Raw genomic sequence first — 27,295 nt, 5'->3', positions numbered from 1 at the left:
AGAAAAGCTGAAATCAATAAGACTGAGTGCAAGACAAAGGGCTTTCTCTGGAGCCTCTCACAATAATGGTTTCCATAGATGTTCAAAGGTGCTCATTCGTTTTCGACAAAAAAAATTGGTTCCTTCATTCGACAAAGAAGGAACCAATAGTGAAGTGCTGTATGGATGGAGAAGAGTTTGCGCTGGCTAGGTGCTACTTACAAAAAAACAGACTAAACAGGCATCAGCATGAAGCTCCGGGTACACCGCTGGTCGGCGTGCATTCCACGGAGAGCAGAAGTTTCTTCAGCGGTTTAGAGACCGGAAGTGTCAACGCGTTTCGTCCCTCCTCCAGGGCGTCATCAAGGACATGACATTGTCTTTGATGAAACCAGGACTCAGAAGGTTTGCAGGCCCAGTGCACGGAGGCATGCAGCACACGCATGCGACATCATTTCGTGATTTTGACATCATTACGTATGTTGCACTGCACGCCTCCACACACTGAGCCTGCAAACCTGAGTCAGTCCTGGCTTCTTCTACCAGGGCCCCCATCTTCCTATAATGAGACAATAGTGTGAGCTGGGGCCGGCCTGCCAGCCAGCCACTCACAGCAGGGAGCTAGCCAGCCAGCCACAGAGGATGCTGAAGCCAGCCACCCACAGGAGCCAGCCAGTCAGTCACCCACAGGAGCCAGCCACAGAGGATGCTGGAGCCAGCCAGCCACCCACAGCAGGGAGCCAGCCACCCACAGTAGGGAGCCAGCCAGCTAGCCACCCACAGCAGCCAGCCAGCCACCCACAGGAGCCAGCCAGATGTGAGAGTCAGCCACAGCTACAGTACCCATAGTTAAGGTATAAGGAGCGCTACACAGTGCTAGTTTTATTTCTACTTTGTGAGAGGTTGGGGCAGAAGTGAGAGTCATTGCACAAGGAGGGGGACCCGTGAGGACCAGAGTGAATGTAGGTGTTTACTGTACACTCTGTTAGAAAGAGGCCCCCTCCAGGTCCCATTAGAGTCCTTTGTAGTCTCTAATGGGGCCTAAAGGGGACTCTTTAATGGACACTGAAAGGGCCTCTGTTAGAGAAACCCCCCTAAAGGTCCCTTTTGTAGTATCTAAAAAGGCAGAAGTTGTAGGGGCGGGGCCAGGGGCAGATCACGGGCAGGATCAGGTTGGGTCATGGGCAGGGCCTGACTGGGGTCCTTTATTTGGTCTGGGGGCGCTGAGTGTTTTCAGTCCACCCTTGTTACAGCCCTTTAGCACCTGATAATTTAAAAGCATATACAAGCTATTGGGATTTGAACACAGGTATATCATTTCTCTGTTGTAATGCAGGTCAGGGACCAGACCTGAACCTAGTCGCTCTCCCCCACCTTGTGTCTTTATGCCCCAGGTTGGCAAGGTGTCCACTGTAGCATTTACAGTGGCAAAGCTGTGTAGGACTGGCCATAAGAGAGATTACTTTGAGGCAGTTGGCCAGCTTATACATGGATCGCAATACGTGTGAACTAAAGATCCCTGTTTTTCATTGCATAGTTTGTTGCTTGAAAGGGTGTATAGCGGTGTGCAGAGGGTCCATCCAGAATTTGTAGTGTAAATATAGGGTCACAGCCAGGGGCGGACTAACCGGTCGGGCACTTCGGCCGGTGTCCGAGGGCCCAGCCAAGGAAGGGGGCCCTTCGCGGAAGATTTTACCCCCTTCCTGACCAGAGCACTTTTTGCGAGTCGGCACTGCGTCGCTTTAACTGACAAATGCGTGGTCATGCGACGTTGCACCCAAACAAAATTTACGTCCTTTTTTTCCCACAGATAGAGCTTTCTTTTGATGGTATTTGATCACCTCTGCGATTTTTATATTTTGCGCTATAAACAAAAAGAGAGCGACAATTTTGGAAAACTCAATAAAAATAAAAAATAAAAAAAAGCAATAAGTGTATATTGATTGGTTCGCACAAAAGTTTAAGCTTCTACAAAATAGGGGATAGTTCTTTGTCATTTTTATATTTTATTATTATTAATTATATATTATTATATTTTTTTTTACTAGTAATGGCGGCGATCTGCAATTTTTATCGGGACTGCAACATTATGGCAGACACGTCGGACAATTTTGACACATTTGTGGGACCACTGGCATTTATACAGTGATCAATGCTATAAAAATGCATTGATTACTGTAAAAATGTCACTGGCAGTGAAGGGGTTAACACTAGGGGGCGATCAAGGGGTTAACTGTGTTCCCTAGCATGTGTTCTAACTGAAGGGGGGAGGTGGCTGTGTAGGGGAGATGACAGATCACTGTTCATACTCTGTACGAACAGATGATCAGTCACTTCTCCCCTCAGAGAACCGGAAAGTGTGCGTTTACACACACACAGATCCCGATTTTTGTGTGCCCCGAGCAATCGCGGTAGCCCGGCGGTGATCGTGACCACATGTGGCTCCGGTGGCGCGTGCCTCTAGTGGCCACAGGGCGAAGCGACATTACACAACGTTATTTCGCCCAGCCGTGCCATTCTGCTACAGTACAACTGCGGCGGCTGGTCGGCAAGTAGTTAACATGTGGTCACACCCCTTGAGCACCTGATAGTTAAATATATGTACAATCTATTGGAATTTGCGCACAGGTACAGTGCCTTGAAAAAGTATTCACACCCCTTGAAATTTTCCACATTTTTCATGTTACAACCAAAAATGTAAATGTATTTTATTGAGATTTTATGTGATAGACCAACACAAAGTGGCACATAATTGTGAAGTGGAAAGGAAAATGATAAATGCTTTTAAATTTTTTACAAATATTTGAAAAATGTGGCATGCATTTGTATTCAGCCCCCCTGAGTCAATACTTTGTAGAACCACCTATCGCTGCAATTACAGCTGCAAGTCTTTTTGGGTATGTCACTACCAGCTTTGCACATCGAGAGTTAAATTTTTGCCCATTCAACTTTGCATAATGGCTCAAGCTCTGTCAGATTGGATGGAGAGCGTCTAAACAGCAATTTTCAAGTCTTGCCACGGATTCTCAATTGGATTTAGGTCTGGACTTTGACTGGGCCATTCAAACACATGATTATGCTTTGATCAAAACCATTTCATTGTAGCTCTGGCTGTATGTTTAGGGTCGTTGTCCTTCTGGAAGGTGACCCTCCACCCCAGTCTCAAGTCTTTTGCAGACTCCAACAGGTTTTCTTCTAAGATTGCCCTGTATTTGGCTCTATCCATCTTCCCATCAACTCTGCTCAGCTTTCCTGTCCTTGCTGAAGAAAAGCATCCCCACAACATGATGCTGCCATCACCATGTTTCACGGTGGGGATGGTGTGTTCAGGGTGATGTGCAGTGTTATTTTTCTGCTACACATAGCTTTTTGCTTTTAGGCCAAAAAGTTCCATTTTGGTCTCATCTGACCAGAGTACCTTCTTCCAAATGTTTGCTGTGTCCCCAACATGGCTTCTTGTAAACTGAAAACAGGACTTCTTATGGCTTTCTTCTTGCCACTCTTCCATAAAGGCCAGATTTGTGGAGTGCATTACTAATAGTTTGCCTGTGGACAGATTCTCCCTCTTGAGCTGTGGATCTCTGCAGCTTCTCCGGTTACCATGGGCCTCTTGGCTGCTTCTCTGATTAATGCTCTCCTTGCCCGGCCTGTCAGTTTAGGTGGACAACCATGTCTTGGTAAGATATAAAAGAATAAATCCGCGCTTAGGACAGAGTAAGAGCTGCTGCCTATCTCTAATTAGTACCCCTAAGGGTCTAATTGCATAGTAGATAAGTGAGATGAGATCATAAACGGCGCTGCCCTCTATAATATTAATGGGTACCAGGTAAAAATATCACAAGATCCACACTGAATCCAGATGACTCCGATACATAAAAACTCCACCAATATCAAAACATACTACATTTTAGGCCAAAAATGAACCATATATTTGGAGGTGAGCAAAATTGCAAAAAACACCAATACTTAAAAATTGCTAAATAGGATGTGTTCCCCCAGCGGGATATAAGTGTCATCCAGAGTGAAATATATAATACCTGAGTGAAAAAATATATAATACCTGAGTGAAGAAAATTTAGGTTGGACAGTGCAAACCAAAGAACAGTGTAAAAAAGGGGACAAGTTAAAAAAATTGTTTTAAAAAACTTAAAAGTATTGGGACAAGATGGCGCCAAAGGAAACCTATTAGGTATTATAAGGATATGTGTGCTTAATATTATCAGTGTGGTGTCTGTGTGTCCCCTTCCATATTTATATGCAAAAAATATTAAGTAGAGTTGTGTTTGACCCCAATGTTCAAAAGTATTGGGACAATATGGCGCTTAAGAAACGTGAGATGTGAAATATCCTTTTGTGCGAAACGTGAATTGTCCTTCTATGTGATAAGCAAATAATAATAAAATCACTCCCTATATTTAAATTACAGTTAATAAAACATATATACAATTAATACAAATTTCTTTTGTTTGAAACAAGTAGTATAGTTAATTTCTAAAAAGTTCATATATATAATCCATGCAGAACAAATATTGTTAACCAGGTGGGGAGAACAGAGTTCAGCTGAAAATGCTGTTTATTTCACCCAAGAGGGTACACCGCAGTGACTTCTGTGTGATTTTTTCATAAGGTGACTTGAAGTGCTCGCCCCCCTGTGCTACCCCACTCACCAGAAATAATCACCCCTGCAGGGGTACCAAGCGCCAAAGAGGGTGCCTCAGGGTGAATGATGTTCACTTCAAAAATGCTTCCATTCCTCTGCTCTGTGTGATCCTTATGGCTGTTCCAGGTAAAATGTGTGCTCTGACATGACCATGCTACTCCAGCAGTGTACCACCTTAAGCTGTTAAACACTCCAGAAATCCAGAGAAAAGAGAAACACAAGGGGCTGCCTTCGTGAAGTATGTCAAAGTATTTATTCCATAAAAGCAAAGCCAATCCAAAAAATGCAAGCCACAATGTACATAATAGACAGTGCTGTAAGCAAGGAAGGGACCAGCAGCGATCTGCAAGCGTGCGTCCCAGCTTGCGTTCCAGCGTCCACTTCCGGGTATGACGTGTGAGCGTGACTCCGCCTTACGCGTTTCGTCATAGGACGTTTTCAAAGACGGTGTCCACGCCTACGCTTCACACTATAATATAGTCATGCAGCCCACAATACCACTCCCCTTATTATGGTAATGTCGCTCGGGGGGAGGGTATGTTATTGCCACTAGACTGCAGAGATGTGTTAAATCCATATAGCAAAACTAAGCGCTTTCCAATCATTCTACCATCTGTTTACCGCTACTTGTACTCCAACTGCTCACTGTGTTGAAAACCCCTACTAAATACAATGCATTCAGAACGGGTATATATAAATTGGTCAATGTGGGAGTAAGGTCTCCTGGTATAGTGTGTATCATTGGAGACAAATAGCGGTGATTGGGCAACAGTGCACCGTTAATCACAATTAAATATAATTACTAGCTGCTTAAGTTAAGCCAATTAATAAAAACAAACATAAGTATAGGATATATAAAAATATCCATAAAAAGATATATATAAAAATTACATAAAGCATATGCATGTGTAACAAAACCCACAGCATTATTAGTTTTAATATTCACAGAAAACACAAATTATTCAGAATATAATTAAAAACCGTTAAAAATAATAATATAATTAAAAACATTGTGTTAAAACGACCTGATATAGAGAGGCAAATGTATATAAATGATGAATAAAAATGCATGTAATTATCAAATAAATATCAAATAAATTTCAAGTTAACAAATACATGTATTTTCAGGTGTATATGGAGAGATGTTAATTAATAAATATATTAACAGGCGTGGGGTGAAGGAGTGTTAAGTAATTATACAGAAACTAATCAGGGCACATATAATGTAAAAAACCTACCCCACTACAAAAGAAAAGAATAAATTGTCAACATAAGTGCCATATCCTCATGCCTAGTATCAGATTGACCCCAGGATTCAAAAGTATTGGGACAAAGCCCATATACCAGATCTGATTAAACAGCTGTTGCGCTGTAGGGGAATGTGGGATAAGGATAAAAAGGGGGCTCCCCCATTTTTAAAAATGGGGGGGTATTTGCTGTGCACCTGGATCTAACGGTCAACCCCTAATCTTTTATCTATATCGGTCAGCCCCTAATTTGCTAACCCTATAATAGGCCAAATGTCCACATCTTGATTACTGAGCACAGAAGGGTACCAACAGGCCCCCGTTAACCACGTATATGTAGCTAAATCAAACTGTTGCTTTTTTTTTTTTTTTTTTAAATCTATGGGTTGGCTATATAGCAATTCAAATCTATGTTGAGGTTAAGCCCTTTGGGGGCAAGGGAACCCAATCGATAAATCCAACTCGTTTCATTTCTAGAGATTGAGGTTTCTCTATTACCTCCACGCCAATGTTCCTGCACGGAATCAATCCCATAGAAAGTAAGTAAACTTGGGTCCCTGTGGTGAACCTCGTCGAAATATCTCGATAGGCTGTGGTTAGGGAACCCCTTCCTAATATTTTTGATATGTTCGCGAATTCGGACAAAAAGTTGACGGGTGGTTCTCCCCACATATTGGAGGCGACAAGGGCATTCCACAACGTATGTGACATGTGTGCTACGACAGGTAATCAGTTGGTTAATTTTATATTCTTTGTGATCAGTGCATGATTTAAACGTTTTCTTCCTTCTGGGTTGTCTTTTAGCTACTTTGCATGGTAGGCATCTCTGGCACCTAAAAAATCCTTTTAGTTCTGGACATATTTTGATAGCCTTCGGGGGATCAATAACATTTTTCACTAAATGGTCCCTTAAATTGGGTGCCTTTCTATATATAAATTTAGGTCTGGCTGGCAAGAGTTTTGTTAGGATGAGGTCTTCCTTGAGTATGGGCCAGTACTTTTTTATTATTTTCTCAAAATCTCTGAACTGGCTGTTGAACCCTGTAATGAACGCTACTTCCGGCATCTTCTGAGCTTTTTTGTTCTTATTGGAGAGCAGGGAGGTTCTGTCTAGCTTCATAATATCTGCTTTTAATTTCAACAGTCTTTCTTTATCATATCCTTTTTCTTGGAATTTTTTAATTAAAATATCGGCCTGTTTATTAAAATCTTCAGCTATATCACAGTTGCGTCTTATCCGTAGTAACTGTCCTTTAGGGACATTACTTTTCCATCTTGGATGATGACAGCTGGAAGTGGGGATGTATCCGTTTCTATCTGTCGGTTTAAAAAAGGTACGGGTAGATAACTTGTCTCCTGTCTTGAAAATTTCTAGATCTAAATAATCAATTTTCTCATAACTCCACTTCCCGGTGAACTTAATACCATACTTATTGTTGTTCAAGTTCTCAAGGAATTTTGTAAGGCTGTCTGGTGTTCCATTCCATAAAATGATCAAGTCATCTATGTATCTTTTATACATCTTAATCTGTGATATATTTTTACTGTAGATGTATTTCTCTTCCCACAGGTCCATGAATAAATTAGCTACGCTGGGAGCATAGCGTGCTCCCAATGCAACTCCCTTCGTTTGTACGTAATATTTTTTATCATGCCAAAAATAATTGCATTCCATAGCCATTTTTAGGCCCTCAAGGATATAGCTGATCTGTTCCTGCTTCATACTTGTGTTCATGTGGAGGGCTCTTTCCACACCCCGTAGACCGTCCTTCTGTTCAATGCTCGTGTACAGAGAATTGACATCTACTGCCACCAGTAACCATTGTTCAACTCCCTTGATCTCTTGCAGTTCTTGAATTAATTGCATACTGTCCCGCAGGTTGGATTTCCCTTCTTTCAAATGTGAGGGAGAACTACTCCAGAATATTATTAAAAGAAGACAATATAAAATGCAAATAATTGAGAGTAATATCACCGAAATAAAAAACTTAAGAGATGTGATGGATTATAAAAATTCAAAAGTCTATAAATGGCAAACTAACGGAGAAGAGGATGATGATCCATTAGAAGACCCCTCTATGGAAGAGGAATCTGAGGAAGCAATACCTATCCCGTCTCTGAGTACACCTAGAAGAACAGACAATCCATCATACATTCCAGCAGGACATCACATCCCCAATACACCACTTGATAGAAGGGATACTAGAAGAGACTCCTTTAGAGGACCCCCTAATTACAGGACCCCATTAAATAGATATAATGTACCTGTGAACAACCGATACTCCCCCCTGAGAGAAGAGTATAGAAGACCGCCCAAGAGGGACGAGTACAGAAGACCATACCCAGGAAATGGAAGAGGTGAAGATGGAAGGAAGGTTTTTCCCCGAGTCACTTATCAAGACAAACCTCCAGGCAGATGGAGACCCCGTATCCCGTACAGGAATTATGGATGGAGCGAACGGAATATGGAAGGAGGATCAAGACAGGAAGATCAGTACTGGAGTCCAAGGAGGACAAGAGACCGCAACGTATACCAGGAATACGATACAAATCCCCGGACCGAAACCACAAGGGAATACCAACAGGGGACGGACATAGTACCCACACACAGATACACAGAAAGAGAAAACAGGCAAGAGGAAAACGAGGAGGCAAGAAGAAGAAAGAGGCCCAGAAACTATTAGGACAAGGTATATTTAATCTCAGCAATGTGCAATTTACGCAAGAAGAGCTGAGGGTATTAGAACTGGGACTTAAATATGCCCCAGATAAACCTTTTGATCAATTTGAGGCTTTTATTGATTTACAAAAGTTTTTAAGAAAACTCAACATAAAGAAACATTTTGCAATGAACCCAGGTGTAACAGCAAGGGTAGATCCAGAATTTGAACAAACAAACCTCAAAAATAACTCTATTTTTAATCCAAAAACCCCAGGGAACCAATGTATTAATGCTTTTAAAAAAATGGTGGAAGACGACATTAAACTAATGGGAAATACTAACAAAAAAAGATCAAACAACATCTGGAACACCATTAAGGACATAGGAAAAAAACATGAGGTAGTGATCAGGCCTGCTGATAAGGGGGGAGGCCTAGTCATTCTGAATAAAAAGGATTATCAGGATGAGATGAATAACCTTCTAAGTATAGAAAATACATACAAAACGCTAAAAGGGAACCCGAAGAAAAAATATGAAAAGAAGCTTAAGACCTATGTGGAAAAAGGGAAAACTAAAGGTATACTAAATTGTAAAGAGGCAGAATATTTAATATCCAATTCAACTACAACACCAGTGATATATCACACACCTAAGATCCACAAAAGGTTGGAAAAACCACCAGGGAGGCCAATTATCAGTGGGATCAATTCCATCTTCTCCAGGTTGGGGGAGTACCTGGATATATTTCTTAAACCTCTAGTGAAAGAAGGGAAATCCTACCTGCGGGACAGTATGCAATTAATTCAAGAACTGCAAGAGATCAAGGGAGTTGAACAATGGTTACTGGTGGCAGTAGATGTCAATTCTCTGTACACGAGCATTGAACAGAAGGACGGTCTACGGGGTGTGGAAAGAGCCCTCCACATGAACACAAGTATGAAGCAGGAACAGATCAGCTATATCCTTGAGGGCCTAAAAATGGCTATGGAATGCAATTATTTTTGGCATGATAAAAAATATTACGTACAAACGAAGGGAGTTGCATTGGGAGCACGCTATGCTCCCAGCGTAGCTAATTTATTCATGGACCTGTGGGAAGAGAAATATATCTACAGTAAAAATATACCACAGATTAAGATGTATAAAAGATACATAGATGACTTGATCATTTTATGGAATGGAACACCAGACAGCCTTACAAAATTCCTTGAGAACTTGAACAACAATAAGTATGGTATTAAGTTCACCGGGAAGTGGAGTTATGAGAAAATTGATTATTTAGATCTAGAAATTTTCAAGACAGGAGACAAGTTATCTACCCGTACCTTTTTTAAACCGACAGATAGAAACGGATACATCCCCACTTCCAGCTGTCATCATCCAAGATGGAAAAGTAATGTCCCTAAAGGACAGTTACTACGGATAAGACGCAACTGTGATATAGCTGAAGATTTTAATAAACAGGCCGATATTTTAATTAAAAAATTCCAAGAAAAAGGATATGATAAAGAAAGACTGTTGAAATTAAAAGCAGATATTATGAAGCTAGACAGAACCTCCCTGCTCTCCAATAAGAACAAAAAAGCTCAGAAGATGCCGGAAGTAGCGTTCATTACAGGGTTCAACAGCCAGTTCAGAGATTTTGAGAAAATAATAAAAAAGTACTGGCCCATACTCAAGGAAGACCTCATCCTAACAAAACTCTTGCCTGCCAGACCTGAATTTATATATAGAAAGGCACCCAATTTAAGGGACCATTTAGTGAAAAATGTTATTGATCCCCCGAAGGCTATCAAAATATGTCCAGAACTAAAAGGATTTTTTAGGTGCCAGAGATGCCTACCATGCAAAGTAGCTAAAAGACAACCCAGAAGGAAGAATACGTTTAAATCATGCACTGATCACAAAGAATATAAAATTAACCAACTGATTACCTGTTGTAGCACACATGTCACATACGTTGTGGAATGCCCTTGTCGCCTCCAATATGTGGGGAGAACCACCCGTCAAGTTTTTGTCCGAATTCGGGAACATATCAAAAATATTAGGAAGGGGTTCCCTAACCACAGCCTATCGAGACATTTCGACGAGGTTCACCACAGGGACCCAAGTTTACTTACTTTCTTTTTTTTTTTTTTTTTTTTTTTTAAACATTTTGTTTTATTGAAAATAAAAATGTATGCATACAAAGCAACAGAGATCAATTGCTTGGGATATAAGTTACAATAGTAGGTAGATAGTTAAAGCACAAGATGAGATTACAGTGATTTCTGAGTAATTATCATCAGTATACCTTTACTTATGTAATATAGTCTGAGAAACTAAATTGAAAGTTAACTGAGTTTTATCGTTCTGTATGTTAGTTATGGGGTCAACATATGAACCCATGCTATATCTTAAGAAGGGGTAGTTACCGCTTCTTTGTAACTAAACAACATACATTACAGCAGTCTTCAGTGTACATTTGGTTTATCATCTTATGTAAACATCACCTTCTTCTCAATATTAACTATTATAAGAGTAAAGAGGGGAGGAGGAGAAAAAATAACAAAAAAAAAAAAAAAAAGAGGGGGAATGGGAGGTAGAAAAGGAGTCAAACCAGGTTTTGTGCCAAGACTGCATTGAAGTCTTGTGAGTACTTAAAGGTGAACCAAGGTTGCCAAGTTCTATGAAACCGTTCAATGTGGCCCCTGTCCTGTGCCAGCATGTCCTCCATCTCGCAAATATCCCCTACTTTATTCAGCCATTCTGCTGTGGAAGGGACTCTCACTGAATTCCAATATAGCGGGATCAAAGATTTGGCCGCATTTAGAAGGTGCTTAGTCAGAGAGTGCTTGTACCGTTTGAATGAAAAATTCGTTACGTGTAAAAGGCAGCAGGCTGCCGTGAGATTTATTCTGGTTTCAGTAATTTTTTTAATCAGATTTCTTATTGTAGACCAGAAATTTGCGATGGGGGACAGTGCCACCATATATGGGCCAATGTGCCTACCTCACCCTGACATCTCCAGCATAATTCTGACTTCTGAGAATTCCATTTATGCAATTTGTCTGGTGTATTGTACCAGTGCATTAGCAGTTTGTAACTCGTCTCTTGTGATTTAGTGTTTATAGAACCTTTATGAGCAAAAATACATGCATACCTCCATTGTTCACCCGAGATGTCCTCTCTCAGCTCCTCTGACCACCTCCTCCTGTGACCGTCATCATCAGTGCTCTTGGGGTGTTGCAGCCACGCATATGCGAATGAAATGGCTCTGTTTAAAGGAATCCTACTATGGCAAACCGATTCCAGATCCGTGAGAGGTCTAAGGAAATCCCCCTTATGACTATGGCTGGTTAGGTAGCTTCTTAACTGAAAATAAGACCATTGCCTAAGATGTGGTAGGTTATTATCAGCCTTTAATACCGCCCAATCTTTGAATCTACCATCAGTAAAACAGTCACCCGTAAGTAACGGAGATGTGTCCTGAGTTATGGGTTGGAACAGTTTGATCCCTAGTCCAGGGGCAAAATCTGGGTTATCTGTTAGTGGGGTCAGTGGGCTTACGTCTGTAGTAATAAAATGACGATTGGCAAGTAAGTGTATAATCTCTAGTGTGATGCCAGTTATAGGGTGTTTGCGAACACTCGATGGATATCTAGCCCAGGGGATCCACGGGTAGTATTGCAACTTTAGGGAATTCAACTCTCCCTCCAGGGGGACCCAATCCTTCATGTGGCCATGGCAGTGCCAATCTATCACTCTGGCTAAGTGTGAAGCGTAATAATAATGTTTAAAGTTAGGTAGGTTAATCCCCCCTAAATCTTTAGGTCTTGTCAGCCAGGGTAACCTAATCCTAGGTTTCTTTTGGTTCCAAAGGAATCTCAAAATTATAGAGTTTAGTACACGAAAAAAGGCATGAGGGATTCTAACTGGAAGGGTGCGCATTAGGTATAGAAACCTGGGTAGTATAATCATTTTAATAATAGCGGCCCGTCCGAACCAAGATAAAAAATCCAGGTGCCAGTCCTTAAGATTCTTTTCACAGCTCTTCAGGAGTGGGGGAAAATTTTTTTCAAACGTATTCTGGAGTCGGGGGGTAAGCCAGACTCCCAGGTATTTAAGTGCATTGGGAACCCATCTAAACTGTGTATTGGAAGTGGTTAGGCGGAGTAGATTTTCTGGTAGAGTAATGTTAAGGGCTTCCGATTTTGAATAATTTATTTTTAAATTTGAAATGTAACCGTATGTGTTAAATTCTTTCAGTAAGTTAGGTAAGGAGACAGTAGGGTTCGTAAGAAAAAATAAAAGGTCATCTGCATAGGCTGCCAACTTGAACTCCCTGTCCCCAATCCGGAATCCAGATATTGCGGTGTTTTGTTTAATCGTTCTTATGAAGGGTTCTAAGGTTAGTATAAACAGGGGTGACAACGGACACCCCTGCCTAGTCCCATTCGCTATGTGTACAGGCTTAGAAAGTGTACCATTAATTTTTAGTTGCGCCTTGGGGTTTTGGTATAAAGCTGATATCCAGGAGAGCATGTGTGTGCCCAGTCCCACATGTTGGCATACTGCCCTCATGAAATCCCATGCCACTCTATCGAAGGCCTTCTCCGCATCCGTGGACAGGAGAAGGCCCTCGATATCCCGTGTTTTTGCTGCGTGTATGAGAAGGAGCGCTTTAGTGACATTATCTTTAGCGTCTCTTCCAGGAACGAAGCCCACCTGCTCCAGATCGATCAGCTCCGGCAATAGTGGGCTCAGTCTCGTAGCGAGGATCTTAGCGAACAGTTTAACATCCAGGTTTAGCAGGGAAATGGGTCTATAACTAGTACATTCTAACGGGTCTTTTCCTGGCTTCGGTATCACCGTGATGTGGGCCAAAAGAAAATCTGGGGTCACCTCTCTAGGCGAGGACAGGGAGTTCAAGGCAGCCGCAAGGGGTCTCTCAAGGATGTTCAAGAAGGTTTTATAGTAAATGGCGGAATAACCGTCCGGTCCCGGACTCTTGCCATTTTTTAAGTGTTTAATGGCCTGAGTGATTTCTAGTGGTGTGATTGGGTCCTCTAGCAGGGCAGAGTCCGACTCCTGTAGAACTGGTAGACCACTCTTGAGTATGTAGTCTTTTATGATTTGGGTTCTGTCGTCAGTCATATTATGTTCTCTGTGTTGTGGTGGTAGATTATAGAGTTTTGTGTAGTATTTCTGGAAATGATCGGCTATCGCTTCTGATGTTACGTCAATTTTACCATGTGCCCCTCTGATGCCGGGGATGTTGTTAGAGGTTGTGTGTTCCCTTATCGCTCTTGCTAAAAGTTTTCTCGTTTTATTTCCAGCCTCATAGTATAGTTTCTTTCTAAAGAATAGAGTTCTTTTAGCTCTAGAATCCAATATTTGTTGAAGAGTCTTCCTAGCTTCTAGTAGTTGTGTGGCTGTGACTGTAGATAAAGACTGTTTATGCAAGGTCTCTAGGGTATTAATTTGTGTGATCATTTTTTTAATAGTAAGTTCTTTTTCTCTTTTACGTTTGGATCCCATTCTTATCAACTCACCCCTAATCGTACATTTGTGGGCCTCCCAAATCATGAGGGGGTCTGCGTCTGGGGTGTTGTTTAATTTGAAAAACTCAGTCAGTGTGGAAGTGAGAGTAGGAAGAAGCGGCGGATCTGTCAGGAGCGATGCATTTAATCTCCATGTCGGTTGTTTTTGTGGGGGATTTAACAAATCCATCGATAGGGAAATAGGTGCATGGTCAGAGATCCTTTGGTTTCCTATGTATGCACCCTTTACTAACTGGAGGTCTCTCTGTGAAATGAACAGGTAGTCTAGTCTCGCATATCTAGCATGTGGGATAGAAAAAAGGTGAATCTCTATCCTCAGGATGGAGAAAGCGCCATGTATCGACTAACTGGAGGGATTGGAGCAGCGCCTTTAGTTTTTTGAGTATTCTGTAGGTGATGCATGTTTTCCCGTTGGACGTGTCTGCTAGGGGGTTAAGCGGGATATTAAAGTCCCCTCCCAGGATCAAACAGCCTGAAGCAAATCCCTGTAACTCCTTTACCATTCGTTGGCAAAACGTGATATGAGCCTTATTCGGGAAGTACACGTTTGCCAGAGTTACTGGGGTGTTTCCTAAAGATCCCTTTAGAAAAATAAACCTACCTTCGGGGTCAGAAAGTTGCTCAGTCAGTTCAAAAGGTGTGTTTTTGCCTATTAATATCGATACTCCCTTGGATCTGGAATCGTTATTATTAGCATGGAATGCCCTTGTAAAGTGGGAATTCGTAAGTTTAGGGACATGATGTGTCCTAAAATGAGTTTCCTGCAAGTAAACAATTTGCGGCTTACCTTTTTTGGAGTTCCCTTAGAAGGGAAGTGCGCTTCTCAGGGACATTCAGTCCTCTTACGTTGTGTGAGATAATCAGAGGGTTTTTCCCCAGCGATGAGTAGGTCATGTCGGAAGGTCAGGAGGAGGCGGTCCCGAGGACAATCTGCAGGGAGACAGCTACAAAAACCTGGTTAAACACTGCTATCAAAGACTCTCAATCTTAATCCTAATTGGAGTGGGTCTGAGTAGATTAGGACAAAAGATTGAGCGAAAGAAATAAAAAAAGGAGAGAAAGAGAGGTAGAGGAAACAAGAGAGAGAGAGCTTAAGAAGAGAAAAAAAAAAAAAAAAAAACAGGGATAAACGATGAGTAAATAAAAAGGGGGAGAATAGATTGAGGGAGCAAGTAAAGTACTGGGGGGTCCCTCACCAGGGCGTGATCTCACCGCCCCAGGGGGGGAGCCCACTGGGTATAATAGTGAACCCCGAGACCTGTAGTCAGGCTACTGGGTCACTTTGTGGGGGAAGAGGGAGTCGTCAACGACCAAGCAGGGACACACCAACTAAATAAGTAGATGTATCAAATTAAGTTTGAGAGAGAACTCTATTGAGTCACACACAGCCTTAATGAGATTAACTGAATAAAAATTAAAAGAAAAACTGAACCATTGTATACCCAACCTAAGTATTAGTCAAAAATTCGGGTAGAGGTGGAGGGAGGTCTTATAAAGCGAGGGCTGAGTCCAAACATAAAATTCAAAACTAAGACTAAAGCTCCCTATGGACAAGTAGAGAGAGTTCGAGTGAGGCACTAAAGGTATTATCGTCCTCTTTAGAAGATCAATGCTTCCGCCCTGTGAGAACAGCTGGTCTTCGACTGTAATTTAAGGTGAACATGTAGAATGAGAACTGCAAAAACTGTGGAGCCGCACATCCGTGCAGAGGGTCTTGAGAATTAAGGGTGGGGGAGGAAGTCGAGTGTCTTCAAAGCAGATGTAAACGAGAGTTATCAAGTTCAAAGTTTCTGCAAAGCACACGTGAACTACATAACTGTGAAAACGTAAGTGTGCACTAACGGCAGATTGGGTTACGGGTGTCACATCATTCATCCTCCTGGATTCTGGCATCTTCTGCGGATCTTCTCGGGGTTCCCATTTTGGAGTTTCCAGATCTGCTGTATTTGGATTTCTTAGACACTCTCTTGTCAGGTGTGGAGAAAGGTGAGCTCGGTGGACTTCTTTCAATAGGTGTCCGTAGGAAATCAGCGTACCACTCTGGCAGGTCAATCTGATCCATATCTAGAGCGCGACAAAATTCAGGAAGGTCAGCGGGGGTGCGCAGGGTGTGTTGGTGGCCATTGTATGAAACCATCAAAGCAAAAGGGAATCGCCAGGAGTATCTGAGATCTTTTTCCCTTATTTTCTCCAGCAGAGGGCGCAAAGCGCGTCTATTTTGCAGAGTAATCTGAGATAGGTCTTGAAATAGCATGATCGTTGCTCCATTAAAGACAATTCTCTCATTTCTCCTTGCTTTCCGCATTATTTCATCTTTTAGCACAAAACTTTGCAGGCAGCATATAATATCCCTTGGAGGGGCTGTGTCTGGACCTTTCGGTCTAAGGGCTCTATGAGCTCTGACAAAGTCAATCTCCATGTCCTCAGGTCTCTCTAATAAACTATTGAACACCCTCTGAAGTGCTGGGGCTATTTGGGCCTGTTCCACTGATTCAGGGATCCCTCTCACCCTGATATTGCACCTTCTGCCTCTGTTGTCGAGGTCTTCAATATGTCTATTCATGTTTATTAGGTGCTGGGATTGCGTCAGTGAGGCCTTTTCAAGCCTGCCTATGGCCTTGTCTCTGTGTCGTCCCGCGGCCTCCGCCGCCAACATTTTCTCATTAATGACCATCATGCTGGTCTTTAGGTCTGTGATGGCAGCTGAAAAAGTGGCTTTGATATCTGCAGCTATCAGGGACATGTCGGCGAATGTTAAGGGGTGATCTGGCCTATGCTTACCCCTGCCTGAATCCTCCGGAGCCGACTGGGAGTCTTCGCTGTACTCCTCCTCGTTGTGGGCCGGCGCCATCTTGGATCTCGTTTTGCTGCTGTTATTAAGCTGTTTAGCTTTAAAGATGTCCGGAATAGTAGAAGCCGAGTGGGGCACCGATCCACGTCTCGGGCGGGATTTAGGTGTGTAGTATAGCTTCTTACCCGGCATCTGGTGGCTCTGGGTCGGGTATTAGGTTGCGGACGGCTGTGTGTGCTGCGGAGCTCAGTTAGTGTGCGCCCATCCTCGTCGCGCGCCAGGCCCAAGTTTACTTACTTTCTATGGGATTGATTCCGTGCAGGAACATTGGCGTGGAGGTAATAGAGAAACCTCAATCTCTAGAAATGAAACGAGTTGGATTTATCGATTGGGTTCCCTTGCCCCCAAAGGGCTTAACCTCGACATAGATTTGAATTGCTATATAGCCAACCCATAGATTTAATAAAAAAAAAAAAAAGCAACAGTTTGATTTAGCTACATATACGTGGTTAACGGGGGCCTGTTGGTACCCTTCTGTGCTCAGTAATCAGGATGTGGACATTTGGCCTATTATAGGGTTAGCAAATTAGGGGCTGACCGATATAGATAAAAGATTAGGGGTTGACCGTTAGATCCAGGTGCACAGCAAATACCCCCCCCATTTTTAAAAATGGGGGAGCCCCCTTTTTATCCTTATCCCACATTCCCCTACAGCGCAACAGCTGTTTAATCAGATCTGGTATATGGGCTTTGTCCCAATACTTTTGAATCCTGGGGTCAATCTGATACTAGGCATGAGGATATGGCACTTATGTTGACAATTTATTCTTTTCTTTTGTAGTGGGGTAGGTTTTTTACATTATATGTGCCCTGATTAGTTTCTGTATAATTACTTAACACTCCTTCACCCCACGCCTGTTAATATATTTATTAATTAACATCTCTCCATATACACCTGAAAATACATGTATTTGTTAACTTGAAATTTATTTGATATTTATTTGATAATTACATGCATTTTTATTCATCATTTATATACATTTGCCTCTCTATATCAGGTCGTTTTAACACAATGTTTTTAATTATATTATTATTTTTAACGGTTTTTAATTATATTCTGAATAATTTGTGTTTTCTGTGAATATTAAAACTAATAATGCTGTGGGTTTTGTTACACATGCATATGCTTTATGTAATTTTTATATATATCTTTTTATGGATATTTTTATATATCCTATACTTATGTTTGTTTTTATTAATTGGCTTAACTTAAGCAGCTAGTAATTATATTTAATTGTGATTAACGGTGCACTGTTGCCCAATCACCGCTATTTGTCTCCAATGATACACACTATACCAGGAGACCTTACTCCCACATTGACCAATTTATATATACCCGTTCTGAATGCATTGTATTTAGTAGGGGTTTTCAACACAGTGAGCAGTTGGAGTACAAGTAGCGGTAAACAGATGGTAGAATGATTGGAAAGCGCTTAGTTTTGCTATATGGATTTAACACATCTCTGCAGTCTAGTGGCAATAACATACCCTCCCCCCGAGCGACATTACCATAATAAGGGGAGTGGTATTGTGGGCTGCATGACTATATTATAGTGTGAAGCGTAGGCGTGGACACCGTCTTTAAAAACGTCCTATGACGAAACGCGTAAGGCGGAGTCACGCTCACACGTCATACCCGGAAGTGGACGCTGGAACGCAAGCTGGGACGCACGCTCGCAGATCGCTGCTGGTCCCTTCCTTGCTTACAGCGCTGTCTATTATGTACATTGTGGCTTGCATTTTTTGGATTGGCTTTGCTTTTATGGAATAAATACTTTGACATACTTCACGAAGGCAGCCCCTTGTGTTTCTCTTTTCTCTGGATTTCTGGAGTGTTTAACAGCTTAAGGTGGTACACTGCTGGAGTAGCATGGTCATGTCAGAGCACACATTTTACCTGGAACAGCCATAAAGATCACACAGAGCAGAGGAATGGAAGCATTTTTGAAGTGAACATCATTCGCCCTGAGGCATCCACTTTGGCGCTTGGTACCCCTGCAGGGGTGATTATTTCTGGTGAGTGGGGTAGCACAGGGGGGCGAGCACTTCAAGTCACCTTATGAAAAAAATCGCACAGAAGTCACTACGGTGTACCCTCTTGGGTGTAATAAACAGCATTTTCAGCTGAACTCTGTTCTCCCCACCTGGTTAACAATATTTGTTCTGCATGGATTATATATATAAACTTTTTAGAAATTAACTATACTACTTGTTTCAAACAAAAGAAATTTGTATTAATTGTATATATTTTTTATTAACTGTAATTTAAATATAGGGAGTGATTTTATTATTATTTGCTTATCACATAGAAGGACAATTCACGTTTCGCACAAAAGGATATTTCACATCTCACGTTTCTTAAGCGCCATAATGTCCCAATACTTTTGAACATTGGGGGTCAAACACAACCATACTTAATATTTTTTGCATATAAATATGGAAGGGGACACACAGACACCACACTGATAATATTAAGCACATATATCCTTATAATACCTAATAGGTTTCCTTTGGCGCCATCTTGTCCCAATACTTTTAAGTTTTTTAAAACAATTTTTTTAACTTGTCCCCTTTTTTACACTGTTCTTTGGTTTGCACTGTCCAACCTAAATTTTCTTCACTCAGGTATTATATATTTTTTCACTCAGGTATTATATATTTCACTCTGGATGACACTTATATCCCGCTGGGGGAACACATCCTATTTAGCAATTTTTAAGTATTGGTGTTTTTTGCAATTTTGCTCACCTCCAAATATATGGTTCATTTTTGGCCTAAACCGTAGTATGTTTTGATATTGGTGGAGTTTTTATGTATCGGAGTCATCTGGATTCAGTGTGGATCTTGTGATATTTTTACCTGGTACCCATTAATATTATAGAGGGCAGCGCCGTTTATGGTCTCATCTCACTTATCAACCATGTCTTGGTAGCTTTAAAGTTGTGCCATACTCTTTCCATTTTTGGATGATGGATTGAACAGTGCTCCATGAAAAATGTACAAAGCTTGGGATATTTTTTTATAACCTAACGCTGCTTTAAACTTCTCCACAACTTTATCCCTGACCAGTCTGGTGTGTTCCTTGGCCTTAATGATGCTGTTTGTTTACTAAGGTTCTCTAACAAACCTCTGAGGGCTTCACAGAACAGCTGTATTTATACTGAGTATAACTTACACACAGGTGGACTCTATTTGGTTGGCACTGTATAAATTTTCTCTCCTACCCCGATCAGCCATAAACTTTATGACATCCACCTAATACTGAATAGGTCCCCCTTTTGCCACTAAAACAGCCCTGACCCATTAAGGTAAGGATGTCACTAGACCTCTGAAGGTATGCTGTGGTATCTGGCACCAAGTCATCAATAGCAGATTCTGTAAGTTGCAAGGTGGGGCCTCCAAAGATTGGACTGTTTTTCTAACACAACCCACAGATGCTCAATTGGATCAAAATCTGCAGAATTTATAGGCCAAGCCAACAACTCAAACTCATTGTGTTCCTCAAACCATTCTTGAACCATTTTTGTAGTGTGGCAGGACGCATTATCCTGCTAAACGAGGCTACGGACATCAGTGATTCAGGTTTCCATTAAGGGGTGTACTTTGTGAGCAATAATGTTTAGGTAGGGGGTAATTGTCAAGCAACATCCACATGAATGGCAGGACCCAAGGTTCCAGCAGAACAGTGCCCAAAGCATCACACTGCTTCTGTCAGCTTGCCTTCTTTCCATACTGCATCTAGGTGCCATCTCTTTCCAAAGGTAAGAGTCACACCCAGCCATTAACCTGTAAAAGAAAAACATGAGTCAGACCAGCCCATTTTCTTCCATTGCTCTGTGGTCCGGTTCTGATGTTCACATGCCCATTGTAAGCCCTTTTGGCTGAGGACACTGGTACTGCATAGGCACCCTGACCAGTTTACAGCTACCAGTCCCATACACAGACTGCGACATCAATTTCTTCTGCTTTCAACATGAAAAATAATCAGAGTCTTTAGACCAGCTCTATTTTTGTTAGTGTACAGACCATTTTTCCGAACTTGAAACAGAAAGCAACTAACACGTTGGAAGTTCTTTGTGATCAAACAATTTCTAATTCTTTGTAAGTCAATCAAAAAAAAAAAAACACATCACACGATTAGGAGAAAATGTTGAAATTCACAGGAATTCACAATTCCGAGCCATCAAATGTTAGATCAAAAGAACGTTTGATATTTGTACAAATTGTGTTAGTTTTTCCATCTATAGCCAGCTTAGCTCACTTTAAATCTCTACCAGGTCCCATATGACAACTCAGGCCATCCATCATGTTGTCAGATAGTGAGAATCTGGCCTGAACAGATATATTTTATAGGTGCTGCTGATCTGGGTATTTTTAACCGTTCCCGACCGGCGCACGCCGATGCACGTCGGCAGAATGGCACAGCTGGGCAAATGGGCGTACCTGTACGTCCATTTGAATTGCCCGCCGTGCCATTGCGTGCGCGCGCCGGCCGGGAGCTCTGCGAGTCGGGTCGCGGGTCCCGCGGACTCGATCGCCGCGGGGATACCCGCGATCGCCTCACGTTTACAATGGCATCTCCCCGTTCTGCCTAGTGACAAGTGTCACTCGATCTCTGCTCCCTGTCATCGGAGCAGAGATCAGTGACATCACACATACAGCCCATCCCCCTACAGTTAGTAATCACTCCCTAGGACACACTTAACCCCTCCCCGCCCCCTAGTGGTTAACCCCTTCACTGCCAGTGCCATTTACACAGTAATCAGTGCATTTTTAATTGCACTGATCGCTGTATAAATGACAATGGTCCCAAAAATGTGTCAAAAATGTCCGACATGTCCGCCATAACGTCGCAGTCACAATAAAAATCGCTGATCGCCGCCATTACTAGTAAAAAAAAAAATTATTAATAAAAATGCCATAAAACTATCCCCTATTTAGTAAACGCTATATTCTTCTACCAAAAGTATGTAGAAGAATACGATCGGCCTAAACCGAGGGAAAAAAAATTTTTTATATATTTTTGGGGGATATTTATTATAGCAAAATGTAAAAAAATAATGCGTTTTTTTTCAAAATTGTCGCTCTTATTTTGTTTATAGCGCAAAAAATAAAAATCGCAGAGGTGATCAAATACCACCAAAAGAAAGCTCTATTTGTGGGGAAAAAAGGACGTCAATTTTGTTTGGGAGCCACGTCGCACGACCGCGCAATTGTCAGTTAAAGCGACGCAGTGCCGAATCGCAAAAAACGCTCTGGTCAGGAAGGGGGTAAAATCTTCCGGGGCTGAAGTGGATAAACACAGCTTCCTTTTGGAAAGACACCACTAAGTGCCTCCTTTCAATAGTGGTTGCGAGTTTGACCACAGGATCATCCTAAATAATTCAATTCAGCAAGATGCTTTCCATGAAGCTGTGATGTGTCCCCTCATGAATTTGTTAAAGGCAAATTAAATGCTACACAAGTGAATATTAGTAGAGTCTCCTTAGGACAAAAAGTGTCTGTCTCACTTCCATCACAAAGTAGGTTCATTCCTCATTTGAGGACAGTAGGTAGATCCTTGCAAAGTAGTATTTACCCCCAAAACACACACACACACACAAACACACACACACTAGGGGGCATCCTTCTGAGTGTTCTATGCATAATGCTACAGAGAAAGTACAAATGCTGACAGGTCATGTGACAGGGCTCTCCTTCCACTACTTTTCCCCTATTTCAGTTAATTGGGCATTACTTTTTTCATGGTCTTGAAGAAAGTAAAGCTGGGAACACATTTTTAAAGTTCAACAATGCACCTGCTTTATACATCCCCAAATCCAAAAAAGTTAGGGAACCTAAAATCTACATAGAAACAGATTGTAGGGATTAGCAAATCTCAAATCCTTATTTTATTCACAATAGAAAATAGAAACACATCAATGTTTAACCACTTCCCTACCACACTATAGCTGATAAACAGTGCAGCTATCCAGTTCCCTGAACGTCTTCCCGAGAACACTCTTCCCATGCGCCCCCTGGGGTGCGCATCAAAAGTGTCTAATCGCTGTGTGCCTTGGACACAGCGGATCACAGATCGGGGTAAAGGGCAAATCACAGCTTCACAGATGCCAACAGCCTTGCCGGTAATCGGGTCTCCTTTCCTCACACAGCTTGTGAGGAAAGCAAAAGCCGATCTGTCAGGGCACAGTGAGTACAATATTTATACTGTTCATCAGTGCCCAGACCATCAATGCAGCCAAAAAATTACTTATTTGCAACATTTCATAACAAACTAAGAAAAGCTTTTCCTTCTTTAGAATTTCTGGTCTTTTTTTCGTTTATTTGGCAAAAAATAAAAACCCCAGTTGTGATTAAAATACCACCAAAAGAAGGCTAAAAAAAAAATTAAATTAAAAAAAAAGATAAAAATAGTTTGGGTACAGTGATGCATGACTGAGCAGAGCTGAAAGCTAAAAATTGGCCTGGGCAGGAAGGGGGTGAAAGTCTCTGGTATTGAAGTGGTTAAACTAAATAAATAAATAAATAAAATAATAATAAAATATTAGGCAATTTTTGAATTGATGGCAGCAATATGTCTCAAAGGGATAAGGCAACAAAAAGATGGCATATTATTAACACCAATTACAAAAAATTTGGGACAGGGCCATGTTCACCATATTGTAGCATCCCCCCTTCTTTGAACACTCAACATCAGGGCACTGAGAAGACCAGTTGCTGGAGTTTTGGGAGAGGAAAATTGTCTCATTCTTGCCTGAACATATGCTGCTGTAAAACATACATATATCTTTCAGCATTGATAATGCTTTTCCAGATGTGCAAGCGGTCTATTCCATACACACTAATGCACCACCATACCATCAGAGATGCAAGCATTTTAACTAGAATGGTGAAAACAAGCTGTAAGGTCCCTCTTCTCTTTAGTCTGGAGGACACGGTGCCTATAGTTGCCATAGAGAATATCAAGTTTTAATTTGTCTGACCATAGAGCAGTTTTCCCACTTTGCAACACACCATAAGAATCATGCCTGTTTTTAATGCCGTCTGAGGGCCTGAATACGAGCATCCAATATTACACTTCAGCCTTGTTCCCTGCATACAGAGATTTCTCCAGATTCTTGGCATATTTTTATATTGTGTACTTTAGATGATATAAAGTCTTTGCAATTTTTCATTGAGAAACATTATTTCTGAAATTGTTCAACAATTTTTAGACACAGCTTGTCAGATTGGTGAACCTCTGCCTGTCTTTACTTCTGAGACACTGACTTCAAGATGCTTTTTTTATACCCAGTGCTCACATTACTGACCAGTTGCCAATTAACCTACGCAATTAGTAGCAAAAAGTTCTTCCAGCTCTTCCTCGTTAGTACCAATTGGCCAGCTTTTTGTTGCCCTGTACCAACTTTGAGTTGTGCTGCTGCCATCAATTTCATAATTACCTTATTTTTTTCTTAACATGGTTAATTTTCTCAGTTTACATTACATTTGATATGTTTTCTATTGTCAATAAAATATGGGTTTATGATATTTGCAAATCATTTCATTCTGTTTTTATGTATATTTTACACAGAATCCAACTTTTTTGGAATTTGGGTTGTAACTGTGCTCAGGCATTTCTCAAAAGCAGTGATTTGGTTGCAAAACAGGCCACAATACTACTTTATAAATAAGCCGATAACATACATTACCACAATACTTGATGGCATAGCATGACCGAAAAGGAGCCTGCTTGCTAAATTACATAGCTCACATGTGTCACAGTATTTGCACCACCAAAAATTTTATTAAAGCCTAATACACACTAGTAGTTTTTTGTTCAACCCAGCAGGGCTGAACAGAAAAAAAACTTGACAGCCCTGGAGGAGCCGCTTTACTAACCATGCAATGTTAGTACAGCGATCTCCCCTGCTGTGCTATTCTGTTCTGACAGCAACAGGGGGACGCCCCCCACTAGAACACTCTGGTCAGCGCTCTCAGCCTTTGGTTGAGAGCGCTGATCAGGAGCCTATCGGCAGACCTTTTTCGGTAGGACCGGATGCAGTACACACATGGACCAAATGTCAGCCAGTTTCTTTTGAACCAGCCGATGCCGCCCGACATTCGGCCCATGTGTACTAGGATTAAGGCTTACCGGTAACTTTTTTTCTATGAGGCTTTCAGGACAGTGCATGAGAGAACGTAGCTCCTCCTCATGCAGGAAACACACACCCACAATATACTTTAAATTGAAGGCCTCTCACAGTCCTCAGTTGTCGAAGAGTATCTCCGGCCCATCTGAAAAACATAAGCACAACAGCATAAACAATATCAGAGCAGGCTATTATTGCTGTTCTGAAAGACTACTAGAAAAGTTAACAGTAAGCCTAACTTAAATTTTCTCAAAACATCTTTCAGGACAGCACATGAGGGTAAACAAGAATTTATCTCCTGAGGGTGGGGCCACAGCTTGCAGAATCTTCCTGCCGAAGGCCTGCTCCTCAGCTGATAATAAATCCAGTCTGTAATGGCGTACGAAAGCGGACATACTTGACCACGTCGCCGCTTTACAAATTTATTCTGGGGACGCCATCTGGCAGAGGATCCTTTAGTGGCTTTCTGTCCCTTTTTGGTCCCAGCAAACAAAACGAAAAAAAGATTCAGAATTCCTGAATTTTTTAGTTAATTCTAAATAACGTAAACAATTCTCCTCACATCCAAAGAATGAAAATTAGTTTCCTTCTTCCCTGATGGCTTAGGACAAAAACATTGACAAAACAATCTCTTGAGAACAGTGACAAACTGACGCTACCTTTGGGAGAAAGGCTGGATTAATTTTCAGAACATACCTGTCTGGATAGATCGTTAGAACCAGTTCTCTGGCTGACACCACATGCAGATCACTAATCCTGCATGCGGAAGTGACTGCAAATAGAAGAACTGTAGCATTGTAACAATGTGAAATTAAATGTTGTGTTCCAACTAAAATATGAGCTCTGGTTGAATGATACAATACATATTCCACAAAATAGCGATGTTCACATTATAGAGCAAAACATTACATTACAGAATGTCAGCCACATTAGTACTCCAACGCGTTTTGACCCGTACAGTCATGGTCTTCCTCAGGGAGATTATTAACTGAAGAAATATATCAAAAGACTCAGAATTCAAAATATTTCATGGTGCACAAACATCTATGTACACAACAATAATATATTTACTGCTAGAAGATGGAATTTGGAAATAAGATCCTACAAACAGAAATTTAAAAGCAACTGAATAGTCCAAAAGACTCCATGATCTGTCCACATCTCCCCAGAAAGAGATTCAGCCCAGAAAGGCTTGCAAGAAGCCACGCTTTTACCACCTTCAGAGGGAAGGGTAGACGGCACCTGCAGCATGTTGCCCAGATAGTAACAATAAATTAGTAAATTAGATAAGATCGGATTTTAAGCAATTTTGACAGAATAACAGAATGCCAGACTGGTTATAAAGTTTTTCTTTTATATATAGTATTTATATTCATATGGTTGTACTTTATAAGATTATATATACACACAGTATTTTTGTGTGTGTGAATCTGCATGTGTTGTGTGGGAAGATAATCCCTACAGAGGTATGTCTGTGAGTAGATGGTATCCATGGTGTTTTTTAATGGTGAGACATAGTATGTGTGACCATTAAACTATCCAACTAATTAGTGAAAGTGAAAAAGTAATAATTATGGTGCTTAAAAAAAACCCGCTCGGACTAACAGGAATGATGAAACAACTGTGCAAGCAAAAAAGAAAAAAAGAATCCAGAGGCTGAAAAGGAGACTCGGTTAGAACTGGTAAGACTACCGAGAGATCCCGTCTAGGAAAAGCTTTCGCTTTAACTAGTGTGGAAAGGGGGAATGCCCTGAAAAATCTAATGCTTAAGGGTTCTGAAGAAATAGAGCATTCCAGAGAGTTTTTTTAGTGTGCTGATCGCTAACTTCTTGTCTCTTCCCTGTTGAAGAATCTCCAAGATAGAGGTAAGATCATCCAAGGGCCTTGAATTGGACAGGCACCAGGAATTGTACGCTTTCCAAACTTTGCCTTCTAAATCTCTTGTAACCTCTTTACGGCTTGAAAGGAGAGTATCTACCTCCAAATTCAGCACTGGGGCACCTCGCTGCGCAGAACCTCCATGTATCCATTCCAAAAAGTTACATTTGGACACACCAGCCAGCACTCTCTGGGATCCCCGTGCCTCATCTCAGCCCTCTATGCTTTTCTGAATATCCTTCCTTCCTCCACCTCTCTCATCTATATAGCTCAGTGGGAATGATACTTGGCAGCTGAGATAGACTTAGACTGGAGCGAGGGCCTGGTCCTCTGTGGCCAAATG

The 27,295-nt window shown here is 41.5% G+C and overlaps 1 protein-coding gene across 1 annotated transcript in view; it reads right to left on the bottom strand.

Moving 5' to 3' along the window:
- The window catches only part of SLC22A3 (solute carrier family 22 member 3), an 803,039-nt gene that overhangs the window by 716,729 nt on the left and 59,015 nt on the right, over positions 1-27,295 (bottom strand). The gene's annotated exons all lie outside the window — the stretch shown is intronic.

The sequence above is a fragment of the Aquarana catesbeiana genome, linkage group LG04 (genome assembly GCF_042186555.1).
Source record: "Aquarana catesbeiana isolate 2022-GZ linkage group LG04, ASM4218655v1, whole genome shotgun sequence".
Lineage (NCBI taxonomy): Eukaryota > Metazoa > Chordata > Amphibia > Anura > Ranidae > Aquarana > Aquarana catesbeiana.
Note: the sequence above shows the minus strand (reverse complement) of the source record. Positions and strands in the feature narration are given on the sequence as shown.